General features: G+C 45.6%; 1 protein-coding gene across 4 annotated transcripts in view; it reads left to right on the top strand.

The window, feature by feature from the left end:
• Positions 1 to 14,348, top strand: part of BAIAP2 (BAR/IMD domain containing adaptor protein 2) — a 491,109-nt gene that overhangs the window by 122,073 nt on the left and 354,688 nt on the right. The window lies entirely within an intron of this gene.

Here is a 14,348-nt window from a genome sequence, read left to right as displayed (position 1 = left end):
AGCCTCCGCATCCGGACGCCACCTGTAAAACCTGGGCAGTTGAGCATTGAGGCGAGAGGCGAAAAGATCGATCCAAGGTCGACCCCCAAAGGCGAGACAGATTCCGAAAGACACGGGGGTGAAGTCGCCAGTCGCTGAAATCCAGCAGATGGCGAGAGTTCCAGTCGGCCACTTGATTCTGGCGACCTGGGAGATACTCTGCAATAAGAGTGATCTTCTTCCGAAGGCAGAAGTGCCAGAAATCCTTCGCAATCTCTGCTAACAGTCTCGACCGCGTTCCCCCCAGTTTGTTCACATACCTCACCGCTGAGATGTTGTCCATGCGGAGCAAAATGCAACAGCTGGTGGCCTGAGGAGCAAGGCTGCGGATTGCAAAAGATCCCGCTAGAAGCTCCAGACAGTTGATGTGAAGGGCTAGTTCGTCCTGTGACCAACGGCTGCCCGTCGTCAGGTCTCCGCAACGGGCTCCCCAGCCCCAAAGACTCGCGTCCGACTCCAACACTAAATCTGGAGTTGAGCCGAACAGGGCTTTTCCGTTCCAAGCCTCCATGTGATGGAGCCACCACAGCATCTCTGACTTCGCGTCCTGTGACAGAGGAACAAGGTCGGAATAACGAAGACCCTTCTGCAACTGCCGGATCTTGAGACGTTGCAGGGCCCGATAGTGTAAGGGACCTGGAAAGATCGCTTGAATGGATGAGGCCAATAGTCCGACAATCCGATCGACCGCAAAGATACATTCGGTGCGGACAACAGTAACTTCAATTCCCTCTTGATAGACCTGACTTTCTGGGCAGGCAAGAGAAGCTGGCAAGATATCGAGACTACAAGGAAACCCAGAAACTCGATCGACTGAGTGGGATGTAAATGAGATTTTTGAGGATTCACTAGAAACCCGAGAGACTGCAGCAGATCGATTGTCCATGTTAAATGAGAACGTAGTTGAAGCGGGCACTGAGCCATCAACAGAATGTCGTCCAGATACACGATCAGACGCACCCCGCGCGCTCGCAGCGATTCCATAACTGGTCTCAGGAGCTTCGTGAAGCACCACGGAGCGGACGAGAGGCCGAACGGGAGAACCGTGTACTCAAACCACTCCCCCGACCAGTGGAACTGAAGAAAGCGGCGATGAGGCGGAAAGATAGGAACGGACAAGTAAGCGTCCTTCAAATCCAGACGAACCATCCAGTCGCCCCTGCGAAGAAGATCCCTGAGAAGATGGATGCCCTCCATCTTGAAGTGGCGATAGACCACCCCGTTGTTGAACTCCTTGAGATTGAACACAAGGCGAGAACCTCCCCCTTTCTTCTCCACCAGAAACACATTGCTGACGAACCCCTGTGGATGCAGGGACGTCCGCACAATGGCCCCTTTGAGTAGAGGAGAATCGATTTCCTTGGAGATCACCTCTCGATCTCGTTGGGAAAAAACAAGGGGAGAAGGGACGGGACCTTGAAGGGGTGGGTGATAAAATTCGATGTGGTACCCTTAAACTGTCTGCAATATCCATGCATCGTTTGAGATCGTGCGCCAATTCTCTTGAAAAAATTGCACCCTGCCCCCCAGAACAACACTGTCGTAAGGAATCGAGCTCACCTGTAGAGGAGAAATCTTGGCGACCTCCTTGGTTTCCACCGTAGCCTCCTTTGTTGCCTTGACCACGACCTTTACGGGAGGGGTAGAAGGTCGTCTTGGAACCTGAATAGGAAGACTGTTGTTGCTGACGTTGTCCGCCTCCTCCCTGGTGGGACTGTTGGCCACGCTGCTGACCAGAACCTCGGCCGAACGAACGTCCCCCAGATCGTCCGGCCCTGGCAAAAACCGGGCGGAACGCCCTGCGCAATGAAGACTGCGCCTTGTCAAGGCCACTAAAGGTCGCCATGAACTTTGTCAACTCCTTTAAAAACGGTTGACCAAACAGGAGACCTTGAGCCAGGGGACCCGACTCAGACGTTGCAAGTTCAGATAACCTGGGATCCATTTTCAACAAGATGGAACGTCTACGTTCGGTGGATAGGGCACAGTTCGCGTTCCCCAGTAGACAGATAGCCCGTTGGGCCCAACCAATAAGCTCATCCAGGTCGATGCCAGATGCCGACCCCTGAGCTTGATAACTTAAATCCAGGATCTTCGTCAGGGGGCCAAGAAGATCTAGCAACTTATCCTGACACAGGCGCCAAGAGCGATCAATCCCCTTTTTCGGACCCTTAGTGAATTTTTTGAGGTAGGTCAAAATAGTCGGATCGACCTCCGGAGTGTCAGCCAACTTATCCGCCAACTCCGGGCGAGGGCACTCGGAGCGTAACCGAGAGCGCACCTCCTGATCGAAGGGTTCACGGATGTGTGCCTGGATGTAATCAGCAACCTCGGGTGCAGGGAACCAAGTTTTGGAATTGGGATGGATTATATCAGTTGGCTCAAAGGTCAGGACCGGCGGATGTGAGGAGGTGTCAACAAAATGTTCTTTGCGAGATTTTTTAGCAGGGGGGGGACCAGAGGGACCTGAAGAAGAAGAGGAGGAGGTGTCCTCCGTGTCCGGGGGAGGTGGATGGGATTTTTTAGACACAGTAGGGGCAGACAAGGACTTGGCTAATTTCACAAAGTCAGACCTATGAGGATTTTTAGGCGACTTAGAGGAGTGCTTGGTAGAAGAGGACGAAATCCAGCCCTGTTGCTGAGCATAATCAGTCAAATGGCGCTTCAAAGGTCCAATAGCGCGGACTAGCGCGGTATTGACCGAATGCTGGACCCCTTGGTCAAGGGCATCGACCAAATCGTATTCAAACGACTCTTCAGGCTCCTCATCGTAATAATATTCCTCAGTGTCATCTTAATCAGCCATGGCGTAAGAAAGGACAGTGCACACCACTGAGGAAAAAAAAAAATATATATATATATATATATATATATATATATATATATATATATATATATATATATATATATATTCACTGAAAAAACCATAGGTTTTAGCCCATATATAGTTAGGGATTAGCATTTACAAAACCTTAATTTACTCGCACAAAACCATAGAAATTCGCATATATAGTTAGATGCAATAACTATATATCGCGCACCCGCAACCCACTGCTGATGATGTCACATATTACATCATTCATGACATGGTCAGTGACATCACTGATGACATCACTGATGACATCTCAAATGACATCATTCATGACATGGTCAGTGACATCACTGATGACATCACTGATGATATTTCAAATGACATCACTTGTAAAATCACTGATAACATCTCATTTGTCATTCAGATAATTAAGATGTTACATAATATATATTCTGGAGCCTCTGCTCAGGTAATAATTAATGAACAACAGGCCGGCAGGATCAATGTAACCAGGGGCACTAGGCAAGGCTGCCCTTTATCTCCCCTGCTTTTTACTTTTTTCATTGAGCCCTTGGTGGCAAGGATTAGGGATAATGCAGCTATCACGCCCCCCATCCTCGGCATGTCTAAACTAAAACTTTTTGCTGACGACATTATTCTTTATCTTGCGCCTGAAAAGGGGGTGGTTGAGAACTTATTGAAAGAGTTTAAAGCTTATGAAAAGATTGGGGGATATAAGATAAATGCTAAAAAAAACTGAAGTTCTTGCTTTAAATACAGATACAGGATTTCTCCCTAATTTCTTGCAAGCTCAAGCTGCAAAAAGAGACCCAATAAGATATCTGGGTATTTTTGTAACTGCAGAGTATGATATGCTTTTAGAACTAAACTACATGAGAATGAAAAATAAAATCAAGCATATGTTTGATAAATGGCTCTTGTTACCCCTGACAGTGATTGGTAGGGTGTCAATGGTTAAAATGTCAGTTCTGCCTCTACTTATATTTTTGTTTACTAATGTACCGTTAAAAATTAATTTGTCTTTCTTTAAAGAATTAGAAACAATGTTAAGAGGATTTATTTGGGGTAATAAAACTCCTAGAGTTAAACTCCCGGTGGTGCAACTCACAATAGATCAAGGAGGGTTAGCGCTACCCCACTTAAAAACATACTACGAAGCTGCATTCTTTGATATAGTGGCAGGTCTTTTAAGGATGTATCAGACAAGAGACAATTTCTTTTTGGAGAAGATGGTCCAAGAAGCAGGGTCTCAAATCCCTATTTTTTTAAAGACCGCAAAACTCCCCAAAAAATCGAGGTATAAGACGCTGAAAGAATATACTACGCGCTTATTGCTGCTTTTTAAAAAACATGGTTCTGATGGTTCCCAATATCTAAGTTTGTTTGAATGTAGTAAAATAGGACTTCCGTTAAGCTTCTCGAAGATTAAAAAATGGGAATTGTGTGGGTTTCGGGAATTGAGAGACTTGCTAGTCCAAAATAGGGTTATTAGTTGGCAAGAGGTGATAACTAGATCCAACATTTTAAGGCGACTGTCCTTTTTTGAATATCTTCAGATCACTCATTTTATTAAAAAGGAAGGAAGTGGCTTGTTGAATACCCCTAATAATTTACTAAACAACCTTTATGGTAGGAAGAGCAGCGGGATAGGGCAGTGGTATAAATTGCTCCATGGCTCTGGCCAATCCCCACTCATTGTTAAACATCTGAATAAAGTAAGTCTCTCGACCCAGTGCTTTTTTTCCTTCAAAGATTGGGAGCCTCTCTGTTTACTGGGAAACAAATCCTTGCGTGCTGCCAACTATAAGAGGATGGCCTTTCTGTCTCGTTGGCTAGCCTATTATACGCCAGAGGCTTTGGAAAAAATGTTTCCTGGAACAGAAAATAAGTGTTTTAGATGCTTAGCACATGGCCAGGGGGGATGGTATCCTATTTTTTTTGCCTGCCCGATGTTGGAGTCATTCTGGAAAGAGATATTCGCGCAAATTGAATTGGCCATTGGAAAACCATTTCCGCCAACGGTAGAAGTAGCCTTGTTTGGAATAAGCAAGGATAGAAGCAATATCAACAAATCGGAGGAGGTATTTATATTTATATCATGCGCGATTGCCCGCTCTTTAATATTACAAAACTGGAAATCAAGGGAAATTCCATCACTTATAAAATGGTTCAATAAGATGAGGAGAACCTGTCTTTTTGAAAAAGCATATGCGGGCAGAGTAGGTTCTATTAAGAGATTTGAAAGGAATTGGAAATATTTTGGGGATTTGGATCAACTGAAGGAGGGATGAGCAGCAAAAGAAGAATAAAGATAAAGAAAGGGTTAGTACAATTAAAAGCACTCGCACTTCTTTTGGATATCGCTGTATCATAGTTTTTTGCACATGCAGTAGCACTTTATTGTAGGCTTTTGCACTTTTTTACAACGACACTTTATAAATTGCGGATTTTGCACAGTCCCTTCTAGATTAAATCATTATCTGTATTCCCTTTTTGCTGTGCTCGATGAATCTCTTCCCCTTTTCCTAATTCTCATGTCTGATATATATTTGTATAAAGATGTCTTTCTTCTTTATTTATTTATTTAAAACTGTAAAGATGCATTGTACCACTGATTAACCATTGCTATGTTCAATAAAAAATTTATATAAAAAAATAAATAAAAAAAAAACCATCACTGATGATATCATTCATGTGATAATACGATCAACCTCTTCAGACTCTAATATAACCTTAGATACAATCAGTGTAAACAGACTCTCACAGACTGTCACTCATCCATGGAGTTACTCACACACCTAGTCAGTCATGCAAAGAATCAATCACACCTCCATTTCCTCAACTATACAGTTATACACACCTTACTTAATCAAACATATACTAACGCATATTTACTCTTATACAATCCCTGATACAAGTTCACAATGATCCATACAGCCACTCACACATTCACTGGCTCTTATGCACAGTTATTTATATATGTCAACTCTTACATGTACTGTGTTTTACATATGTAGTTACTTTGACATGTAGCACTGAGATATCCATTCACTCACCAATACACTCATGCACACAGTCAACCGCCCATACAGCTGTTTTCACATGCACTTTTGAACCCATACATCTACTGAATCAACTGCTCACACATCTATGCACAGAGTCACACACTTCTCAGCCACCCCCACACACACACTCAGTCTCCCATACAAATATTTGGGCAACCAATCAATAACCCATATAGTTACTCATATAGCTACTGATCAACAAATGCAGCAGTTTACAGAACTACAGTAATAATGATGCACAAATTAAGACAGTTTAGTCACTAACCCATGCACTCAGTGAGACACATTTAATCATTCTCTCATACAGTCAGTCATGCACCTACTAAATCCTTCATCCAAACACTTATACATCCACTCATTCTTCAATATGTAAGACATATTTTAACTTTACAGAAACATACAGTCACTGGATGTTGTCATTTGAGATGTCATCAGTGTGGAGAAGTGTGGCTCAGGGGTTAGAGGCGGCAGACCCGGAAGCTGAGATCGGCCCTGGACCAGGGTTCAATTCCCCGCCTCGGCGGGTCTTCGGCTAAAAATTCCACGGTCTCGATAATTCTCGCTCCGGTGCCTTCTCGACTCACGGGTTCACGCTCTGCGACTCTGGGCAATAGCTTGCTTAATCTCCACAACGGCCCCTCGCGGCGGGATGCCTGGCTTTCACCTTGTGGATACCCTGCCGGGGCCTCTCACAGGGGAATACCAGGACGGGTTCCCTAGGCAAGCGCCAGGATGCCCTTTGTGGTGACAGGTCGCGCTATATAAGTATACCTACATTTACACATTTACATTCACATGTCATTTGAGATGTCATCAGTGATGTCATCAGTGATGTCACTGACCATGTCATGAATGATGTAATATGTGACATCATCAGCAGTGGGTTGCGGGTGCGCGATATATGCGCGATATATAGTTATTGCGAATTTCTATGGTTTTGTGCGAGTAAATTAAGGTTTTGTAAATGCTAATCCCTAACTATATATGGGCTAAAACCTATGGTTTTTTCAGTGAATTTCAATGGTTTTTTAATAGCAAATATCAAAAGCTGTCAAATGTCAAGTACGTGATAGGTAAAAACTTTTTCGTTTTTATGCACGCTGATGTGCTTTGAACGCTGCCCCCCCCTCTTTTCTCTTAGTAGTACTCTCTCTTTGCAGATAGTGAAGGGTAGTTAACGCAGGCCTTTACCCCCGTTGTAATCCGTCGTGCCTGCTTGTCTCTCGATTTGATTGATTGTTATCCAAGCATTTACTGTTTTACAATTGATTCTCTTTGGTTCATTCTCTATTTACAAACCAGCACAAAGTCGCAATACTCTGTTTAGTCTTTGCAGATAGTGAACAATCGTGTAAAAAAACAAAAGTAATCGAGCAAAATCAGTAGGCCACTAATGGGATCTCTTTTTGACCTCGCTAAAATAGAAACATTAGGAACAACCCTTAATGAGAAATACAAAAATAGTGAGATGAACTGAGCTCCACACCATGATGGCTGCAAGACAGCTCGGCTCCGCCACCCACCCCGCCCAAAATAACGATAAACTCTATGCAAATATTATAAATATATACAACACACCAGCAAAGTAACAGGGTAAAACATTTTATTAAATAACTATTTACATAACTATTTTATACTTTTTGTTGCCTGATCCAGCTAGCTCAATCGATCGAGCATGAAACTCATAAACTCTGATAGCAAGCGTTGCTGCTGATGCTATGCAGACAAAAACTGGTTTTCAGTTTGTACATTCATCAAGATTTTTCCATCCAAGGCTGGTTGAGAGTTTGTAGAACGATAGCTTCAGATTTTCAACATACGGTGTGGTGGCGCGGACTGGGAGGGGGCGCTTGGCTCCTGCCCCTTCCCCAAGTCGTGTTGCCCTGGTGTGGCCTAAGATCGCCCCCGACATAGGCGGCCGGCTCCCGGGGTCCGGCGGAACTTTTTGCCTTTTGATGACTCTTCCATTCTGGACCTTGTCCCACAATCCGTTTGACCTGAAGACACGCTGTAGTGGGGCGCCCCTTTACCGTTTCAGTTGCCATTCCGCCCTCTTTTGCTACACTGTGCCTCTTCCACCATTCAGCTGTTTACCGCCCGCTCTTGCGACTACAGCGTCTCGCTCACCATGTAGTTAAGTTGCTCCCGCTCTTGCGATGCAACTATAGGCGGCTGCCACAAGACTCTCAAAATGGCGGCCGGCTCTTCAGATTTGGGCGTGATCCACTAAAATGGCCCTGGGACACCTTGGAACTCGGACACTTGTCTGCTAGGGCTTGGGCCCCATTCTCTAAAGCGTCCCCTGAGCCTTGAAGATTCTACAAAAGTCTTGGGGGCCCCCGACTCCCGCAGGCTTCTGGAGGGGAGCGGCTGCCATGATTGCTCGTGGAATGGCCACGCCTGAGCTATGAGATGGTGGTGCTCTCATGCTGACGCCAGCTTCAGTCTGAAACATCCAGAAACACTGTAGACTACCAATTCGATCAGTTCCGGTAGCGCCCCAACATGACCCGGTAGGGAAGAACTTGCCCTCCCCTCTTTGACTGATGGTTCTTGTTGCCTGTCCCTTCTGTTGTGATTTAACAGAACTTTTTAGACTACTGAAAGGGGTTGTGTTCCGACCGCTGGTTGGTGGAGACATTTTGACTATATTCTGGACCTACGTTGTCGCGTAATGCGTTATATGACACGCCGCGTTAGCGCACCTGGAAGTGCTCCGGTGCGCGAAGCGCAGCTTCCCGGAAGCGATCCGGGGCGCGGCGCGTAACGTAAGCATAACGGGTCATGTGACTTGTTTATAAAACTTTTCATTGGTTCATTTTACTTTTGTTATCCTAATGATGAAAGGCTTGGTCATATGACCTAAAAATTACGCTTTTTATTGCTTTCGAACATTATTTTTTCCTAAACATATATGTTATAATGTTCCAGGCTAATGTACTTTCCCGGAAAATTTACAACTGTCCTGCAAGTAAAATATATTCCTTTTTATAGCAAAAGGGCGTTTCTTCGTCCCATGACGGAGCCGTTGAGCAAAAGATGCTCGGTCTGCTGTCTTAGTCGCCGATACGCCTGAATATCAGATTCTTATCGATCACTTTATGTTGCAGGAGTAAAAAACACAACAGCCCTTGACCATTTATCTTAACTGCGTTCCTGCGTATTATACCTTTTATCCGTCATATAATTGGACTGCTTTATTTCACTTGCCTTTTACTGATTCGAAAACAGTGACTAAAATTAAAAACTTTACCAATGTAAATACTACTACCATGTTTTGTTTTAAAAACCTTTATTGTGAAAATGTCAGTATACAAATACGGGCCTATAACCACGTGGGCCGGCCACGGCGCAAACTGGAATCGTATATGATGAGTAAACATTTACACTGTAGAGGAACGTAACGAGGGGCCATTAGGTTGCAAGAACTAAGGTGTCTAACGGTTGCGGAATCGGTGGACGTACATTTTGTAATTAAAATACGACAGGGCCACTTACAATAAAATTTTCTAGATATACATTTGCGGGCAAGTACCATGGGTGACGTTAATTCGAACTTACAATAGTACAGTAATCAATAACACATCAGAACTTAATATCAATAAGGATGTCGAAATATTCAATCAATTCTCGTCCCCGCCCGCCATGTGCTTCAAAACTGCATACGTATCTCGTGATATCAAGGTTGTTCAACCAGTACACAACAAGGAGTTACGAGTCCCATTTATACCGGCGCCATTTTGGGCGAGGCCGGGCAGGTCCAGGATATAGTCAAAATGTCTCCACCAACCAGCGGTCGGACCAGAACCCCTTTCGGCAGTCAAAAAAGGTTCAGTTAAATGACAACAGAAGAGATAGGCAACAAGAACCAACAGTCAAAAGAGGGGAGGGCAAGATCTAAAGCCATTGTTCTACAAACTCTCAACCAACCTTGGATGGAGAAATCCTGAAGAATGTACAAACTGAAAACCATTTTTTGTCTGTATAGCATCACCAGCAACGCTTGAGTCAGCTTTGTGTGAAGCCGCCATTTTGATTCAATCAATAGCGTCCCCCTGCACACATTCAGGGACCTGGTCGTGTCTTCAGGTCAAACGGATTGTGGGACAAGATACAGAAAGGAAAAGGAAAAAAGTTCCGCCGGACCTCAGGAGCCGGCCGCCTATGTCATGGGCGATCTTTGGCCACACCAGGGCAAAAGTGAAGCTGCAGCAGGTGCAAATAAGCTTCAGACAGTGTTACAAGCACTGCTCAGATCTCTCAACTATGGCACCCAACATCCAGGACTTGCCATCCGGATCTTGGGTCTCAACTATGGCACCCAACATCCAGGACTTGCCATCCGGATCTTGGCACCTTGTGCTGGTTCCGACCTATTCACACATCGGTCCGCTACTGACACCACCTCATAAGCCAACGGGGCACCCCACGCCGACTTTCGGCGCAGCATTGTAGGATGGCCACACCAGTGCGGCAACTTGCTGGACACCACCTCAGTGCCATCCAGATCTCGGTGCGTTGTGCTGCCTTCGGCCTACTGTAGCCGCAAGTGCGGACGCAACTCAGCTGGATAGCGAGTGAAACACCAAGGGGCGCCCCACTGCAGCCGAGGAGCCTCCATCTTGGGGGCGACGCACAGCATCACATTGCTTTCTCAAACAGCCCCCACTGACTGACGCAACCTCGCAGGCCAACGGGGCGCCCCACGCCGACTTTCGGCGCAGCATTGTAGGATGGCCACACCAGTGCGGCAACTTGCTTAACACCACCTCGGTGCCATCCGGATCTTGGCGCGTTGTGCTGCCTTCGGCCTATTCGCACATCGGTCCGCTACTGACGCCGCCTCACGTGCCAACGGATTTTCTACGCTTTTTATACCAGCGCGTAACGTAAGCATAACAGGTCATGTGACTTGTTTATAAAACTTTTCATTGGTTCATTTTACTTTTGGTTTCCTAATGATAGAAGGCTTGATCATATGACCTACAAATAACACTTTTCATTGGATTAAAACATTTTTTTTTTCCCAAACGATGAAAGCCCCACCTTGTTTCTGGATGTTTCAGACTGAAGCTGGCGTCCGCATGAGAGCACCACCATCTCGTGGCTCCGTCGTGGTCATTCCGCGAGCAATCATGGCAGCCGCTCCCCACCAGAAGACTGCAGGAGTCGGGGGCCCTCAAGACTTTTGTAAAATCTACAAGGCTCAGGGGACATCCGAGTTCCAAGGTGTCCCAGGGCCATTTTAGTGGACCAGGCCCAAATCCGAAGAGCCGTCCGCCATTTTAAGAGTCCTGTAGCAGCCGCCTATCGCTGCACCGCAAGAGTGGGCGCAACTCAACTACATGGTGAGCGAGACGCTGTAGCCGCAAGAGCGGGCGATAAACAGCTGAATATGGAGGATGAGGCACAGTGTAGCAAAAGCGGGCGGAATGGCAACTGAAACGGTAAAGGGGCGCCCCAGTACAGCAGACGAGCCTCCACCTGGGGAGGCCCACGCCGTTTTTCCGAGCAGCATTGTAGGATGCCAAAACCAGTGCGGCAACTTACTGGACATCACCTGGATGCCATCCACATCTCAGCGCGTTCTGCTGCCTTGGGACTATTCGCACAACAGACCGCTACTGACGAGGCCTCCCCCCGCACCACCCGGGACGCCCCACACCATTTTTCAGAGCTGCATTGTAGGATACCAAAAACCAGTGCGGCACCCAGGTAACATCACCTGGGTGCCGTCCAGAACTCAGCACGTTGTGCTGCCTTGGGACTATTCGCACAAAACACAGCTACTGACCATTGTTGCTTCTTTTTTTTAAAAATGTTTAAATGTATTTACTGTTTTTGTTGCGTTGTATATATTTATAAGTTATTAAAATGTTATAATCCTACTACTTTGTTGGAGTGCTATATATTTTTAATGTGACACATAATTGTAAAAACTTTGATGTACAAAGAGGCATCCCTGGAATCTTCCGCTTCAGGCTCGGACCCACACACCCTCACAGTGAGAATCCCCTCCCCAAGCACAATGCAGGATGGTTATCAGATAGTAGGAACGCATGTGGTGTGACGGATCTCATCGGGTGGGGGCCTTGATCTACTGTAACTCCTTTGAAGAGGGGTGATTCTCTACAGCTGGGGCCATAAACTACACCTGCCTGGGACCGGCCTGGACAATCGGACACATAGGAAGAGGCGTGTCGGAGGGTGCGGTAGTGAATAGGGTGAAAGGGAGGTGTCGGGCGGGCACAGGGTGTGATTCTCAGAGAAGAACAGCGCAGATGGGAGGAGGTTTCTGGCCCATGCATGAGAGAGAGAGCGGGGGTGAGCAGTGCGTGGGGGAGATGCTTGCGAGAGTGGGAAGCCATGCTGAGGATCAGCGGCGTGCAGAGAGTGGGTCTGGTCAAGGCATCTAAAATGGCTGCCGTGCTCAACAAAAGTGTGGCATTGCAAAAAAGGCAAGATGGCGCAGACAATGTTTATCAATAAGGATTAATTTATAACAATTATTTTTAACAAAATATTTAATCGCAGTGACAAAATGGCGGTCAACAGTTCCTGATTTCCATCGAATCGAACGTTAACAGACGTCACGCAGCAACAAAAAAAAAAACGCTCACGAACAGCGCAGATGGGAGGAGGTTTCTGGCCCATGCATGACAGAGAGAGCGGGGGTGACCAGTGCGTGGGGGAGATGCTTGCGAGGGTGGGGAGCCATGCTGAGGATCGGCGGCGTGCAGAGAGTAGGTCTGGTCAAGGCATCTAAAATGGCTGCCTGTTGAATAACATTGGAATACATTGGAAAGAACATTGGGCAAGAACACTATAAGATGGAATGTGGAATGAACACAGTTAAAGTGATATGACAAGTAATTCACAACATAACACTGCCGTGCTCAACAAAAGTGTGGCATTGCAAAAAAGGCAAGATGGCGCAGACAATGTTTATCAATAAGGAATAATTTATAACAATTATTTAAAACAAAATATTTACTCGCAGTGACAAAATGGCGGTCAACAGTTCCTGATTTCCATCGAATCGAACGTTAACAGACGTCACGCAGCAAAAAAAAAAAAACGCTCACGCACAGCCGCTGCAAGACATGTATCAACATATATGAGCCTCCTCAGCCACCCTCAGAAAACATAAGGGGTCAGGATACGTCTCCCGTACCCCCTTATACCTAGTAATTTAATTAAATCGAAACACAAAATGGCGAATTCACGTTTCGCTACCAGTTTGCGACCCGGTTCGCGCACCGAGAAGCGCTTCTACCGCGAAAAATCAAATTTTTATTATTTGCCCCATGGGACCCTTTAATAACCCCAACATCATTCCTAGGGGGTCAAGAAGGATCTACCTTGCCCCCTTTCATTAAATTCCCCCTTCGTTTTTCTCCTCCTCTTGTCTCTCGATCCTACAGAGAGACAAGATGGCGGCCGCACCGGACTGTTTAGAATGTTGACAGACACCGGAGAGCCAATCAGCTTCGCTACGCAAAGCTCCGTTACGCGAAAAGTACGCGATCTTGTGCGCTATCTGGGACGCTGTCACAGATATATCTGTTTTTTTAAACGTTAATTTCTCAAAATCCACTGGAGCACATATATTGAGACCCAGCAAAGGCACATCGGGCTAACAGTCCCTATAATTTTGCCAAGTTTCGTGTAAATCCATTCAGCCGTTCGAGCTAAAAGTGAGGCCAAAGGCCTTATGGAAAAATGAATGGGAAAAACGTGTTTTGGGACCCCCCCCCTTTTTCTCGGCCCCCCCCCTTAACGGAACCCCCCCAAATTTTCAGGGGCTGCTCAGAAACAAAATGTGCAATTTTACTGAAAATTTCAGCCGATTCCGTCCACAAACGCCAAAGTTATTAGACATAGAATTTTCAAAAGTTCCATAGAGAAAAAATCCTACCTACATATACCTACTGGCGACCGCCAGTAGGTAATATATGTATGTATATATATATATATATATATATATATATATATATATATATATATATATATATATATATATACAGGATAAGATCCCAGTTTCAACAGTCTTCGTCACTGAAAACATCCATATATATATATATATATATATATATATATATATATATATATATATATATATATATATATATATATATACCCACTAAAATAATAAACAAAGGTCTAGGCGTAAACCAAGCGACCCTGTCAGGGGGAGTGACAGCCCCAAGCAAGCCAAATAGGCAGAGCAACAAACTCGACCAAATAAACAACAAATTCGAGAGTGGAGGGACAGGCTTGCAGAAATAGTCACCCTAGGCAACGCCTCTAGAAATTATCCAGCCCTAAACTCTATCGTGAGGTAAAGGGCATCTTGAGGGGCTCTCCGGCAGGCAGTGGGCTGAGGCACAACAACAAACGCCGCCTCTCAG

Source organism: Lissotriton vulgaris, chromosome 7 (genome assembly GCF_964263255.1).
Source record: "Lissotriton vulgaris chromosome 7, aLisVul1.2, whole genome shotgun sequence".
Classification (NCBI taxonomy): domain Eukaryota; kingdom Metazoa; phylum Chordata; class Amphibia; order Caudata; family Salamandridae; genus Lissotriton; species Lissotriton vulgaris.
This window is presented reverse-complemented; position numbering and strand designations above follow the sequence as displayed.